Raw genomic sequence first — 4,160 nt, 5'->3', positions numbered from 1 at the left:
GATGCCTGAAAGAACCACTGAAAAAAAAAAAACCTCTTTTCCACAACTCCATAATCAACCGTACTAATAAAACACTCTTAAAAATCAAGGTTCTTTATTTATATTCTAAAAAAAAATCTGTGAAATTTACAATAAATTGGTTTGCCAGTTGTGGTTGTCAGAACTTCATAGTAACAAATATGGTAGCAACATTTTAAGTTTTACACATTGACATTTACAGTAAAAACTTACTGTTAACCATTTAACACTTTTTTTACCATAGCATTTTTACAGTCTTTTATTGTTAAAATTGCGAACATTTTGAACTCCCCTTTGGAACCTTTAATTTTAAGAGTGTACAAACATGTTCTCAAGTACCAGATCAGCACATTAGAATGATTTCTTAAGGACTATGTAATTTTTGGATTACATAATCATTATTATGGAATAATAAATATTGCTGAAAATTGGGCTTTGACCTAAACAGATAAAAATTAATAAATATAGACAATATTTAGAAAAAGTAAAGGTGTGGTTAAATTTACAATTCTACGAAGTGTCAAATCACTTATATAAAGCTTTTATTGTCTATAAAGCTACCATTATGAGATGCTGTTGAGAGGGTATCAAGCCATTTAAGGGCCATTGGATCACCTGCTTTTGAATAGCATAAAGCTTTGCTAATTCACCTGGGCTAAATGGCACAACATTCCCACTCATTCCATTTATCAGCACAAGTGCTATAATAGGGTTGATAAGGCTCTGAAAGAAAGAAGTCACTGGTGCAAATCTTGAGTCTGATACAATATCTGACATTTGAAATTCTTTAGAGTCTCTTGTCTTCGGGGATGGCTGAGGACAGGCCAATGAGATACAGACAGAATTTAGTCATTCATTTAAAGGTCACTCATTGATGATTTATTGATGAAGTTGTGGCATTTTTGATGAAAGGTGTATCTTTGAAAAGACTGCATTTTTCACAAAAGAACTCACTGTGCTAGTCCCAAAATAATTAATATCACACATTGGATGGTGCCATTTTCCATCTAGTTTCTTCTGGGTTATATCCAGGGTTCCTTTACACTTGCATTACGTGTATTCTGATCAAAACCTCAGCACATGTCAGAAGAGTTTTCTTCATTCGATGTAGAACATATGTTAACATACCCATCATAACATGTGCGTAATGTATTTTTTTAATCTGATTGAGAAAATAGTCAGAATCAAGCAGTTACATTCTTGTTATACTTGGTGATTGGATGATTTTAAGTGTACACAACCCCTTTCAATTCAATGCAAATTTCATTTGAATCACGCTCAATCGGATCGGTTCAGGTGTTTATATGAAGACCTTTCGGTCCGACTGAGCCATCAATCTGATTTTAAATGATGTTTTATTAACAATGTTCCAGAGGAACATGTTCAAATGATCAATCCATTCATCACGTCATTCCAAAAAGCAATCAGTAATCAACATGTCTACTAGGGGTGGAGCCGAACCCGAATACGGTATTCGGAAAGGTACAAATAACGTGTTTTTTACGAATAGTTATTTCGAACAAATACTTAAAAAAAAATATTTGTATTCGGTAACAAGAAAAACTTTATATCAAAAAGCTGCGTTTCCTCACGAGACCGCAGTGCATGCACGGATGAGTGAGTGAGTGAGTGACGTTCAGGAAGAGGTGACTGACACAGGCTGCTCCACAGACACAGCAACAGAGAGGGCTCGGCTGAGCGAAAAAACACTGAACTGCATCACTATTTTTGTTGAATAGATTTTTTTACCTTAACTGGGTCCTGGAGGCAGTTTATAACTTTCGGGAAGCGGAGTTTGATCGGGAGATTATTCCATTACGCTGCATTATTGACGTCTGCAGTCGGGTGCTCTGTTTACGTAGCTCTGTTAGCTCGGTAATTTAGACAATAGGCTGTTGACAGAGTAACGTTATAACGTTCGGTTAAAAAGGTTAAAAAATGCTTGTGTAGTTGTGTCGAATTGTATGCACTTGTGGGAGTTATATGGTACGCAGACATCCCAAGTCTCTATTGATAGCGGCTCCCTGAAATTAGTTCAAATCTCCCGGAATCTAACGCACATGCGAGACAGAACATACTGTGCTCCAAACCGTGAAGCGCGCGCACGGCAGAGCGAGGGAGAGAGCGAGAGACCTTGCGTGTGTGCGTTATGAAAGCTAGTCCCCCCCCCAACAATCCAGTCAACTCCAAACTAGATTTTTAGGCCTATTTAGAATTTTACTCGAATACAAATACAAATAAAAATACTTTTCCCCCCTCAACAAATACAAATACAGATACAAATACCGACTGCTTTGCACACCCCTAATGTCTACCCAATCAACATGAATAGTATACTATATAAATATATATAGCCAAATTCCGAGCTCGGAGCCCTCCCCTCGGACAGCACACCAAATACGCTATCTGATTATTTGTAAGTGTGAACTTGTGAAATGGGTTATTTGGGTGCATGTAAAGTCTCAGCTTACAACTGTTACCATGGTTCCCTTAGAAGGGAACGAGACACTGCATCAGAAGTAGCGATGCTATGGGAACACCTATGCGTGTTTTTATCTTGAAGCATGTGTAAAATCAGTCCAAAGGCATGGTGGGACATCATCCTGTAGCGTGTGACGTCACGACCAGGAAGCTATTAAAGGGTTAGTTCGCCCATTTAAGACATGAAGTTGTATGCAATCCTTACCAGCACTATAGTGCATACACACTGACCCACTCTGTTGTCACCTCCCTGGTCAGAGTTCTGGCCGCTGGAAGTTTTTCAATGATGTACTCCCGGTTATTTTCCGGGGTCACAAAACTGTGCGTTTTTACGTGAAAAAATGATTTACGTTTCAAAGCTTGATTAATTTACCACAAAAAATGTCAAAATTCATACCTCAGTTTTAATCGGCACTATTTTCTATCCATTTCTATCAATCCGCGCTGCTGTCAACGTCAACAGTGCGCATGTTCCGATCAGCTGTTGATAGCGCGACTCGCTGACAACATGTCTGACTGCGAAACTTCTGATGATGAAACCAATTTTAGCACAATGTCAGACGGATCAGATGATGAAAGTAATTTTAGCACAACGACAATGTTATTGATTGCAACACAAAACCTCAATTGTGTGTGTGTTCAATCAAATAGTTTTCTCAGCAAATTGTACCAATATCCCTATAGCTGTTTTTATATTAGACATCTTTTCACGTGTTTTATAATGGAGTCTAAACATCAGCTTGTTTACCGTACAGTTTAGACATGGGATCATAAAGTTAGTAAATAGAGCTTACCCGTGGTACTGGTACAGCAAAACTAAACTCTTTAATTTTCCTTTTCCTCCTTGATTGGGGATGTAATCGTCTTCGCTGAAGTGAGCACTACACACACGAAAATCCTTTATTTTGGATATTTTAGCTCCCACAGAGTAGCCGATAGCAACCAGCCAAATCAACAACACGCGCTTGCACCCCCTGCTGGTGAGGTCGACTAACAGCAGATGGAGATTATGCTCGGTAAGCTGTCTCATAGTTATATTCGAAACAGGAAAACGTTGGAATCTGAACTTTGATCCCGGCATATCCTTGTGGTCACAGCCTGGGAATTTACAAGTTCGCACCATTGTTAATTTAATACTTTTTACGTCGTTGTCAATCGATTGTGTAAACACTATGGAACAGCTGATCGGAACGTGCGCACTGTTGACGTTGACAGCAGCGCGGATTGATAGAAATGGATAGAAAATAGGGCCGATTAAAACTGAGGTATGAATGTTGACCGGGGTGTTTTTTGTGGTAAATTAATCAAGCTTTGAAACGCAAATAATTGTTTCACGTAAAAACGCACAGTTTTGTGGCACCGGAAAATAACCGGGAGTACTTTATTGAAAAACTTCCAGCGGCCAGAACTCTGACCAGGGAGGTGACAACAGAGTGGGTCAGTGTGTATGCACTATAGTGCTGGTAAGGATTGCATACAACTTCATGTCTTAAATGGGCGAACTAACCCTTTAAGCACACCTGGACCAAACAAGTCAGCTTCTGATTGGCCGAAGAAAGTCGAAAGTCTGGCAGAACGACACAGCATCTCGTTCCCTTATCAGAGAACCATGGTTACAGTTGTAACGAGGGAACTCGCGCTGTGTTAGAAGTAGTGTCGCA

Source organism: Rhinichthys klamathensis, unplaced genomic scaffold (genome assembly GCF_029890125.1).
Source record: "Rhinichthys klamathensis goyatoka isolate OS25496 unplaced genomic scaffold, OSU_Roscu_1.1 h1tg000225l_1, whole genome shotgun sequence".
NCBI lineage: Eukaryota > Metazoa > Chordata > Actinopteri > Cypriniformes > Leuciscidae > Rhinichthys > Rhinichthys klamathensis.
Note: the sequence above shows the minus strand (reverse complement) of the source record.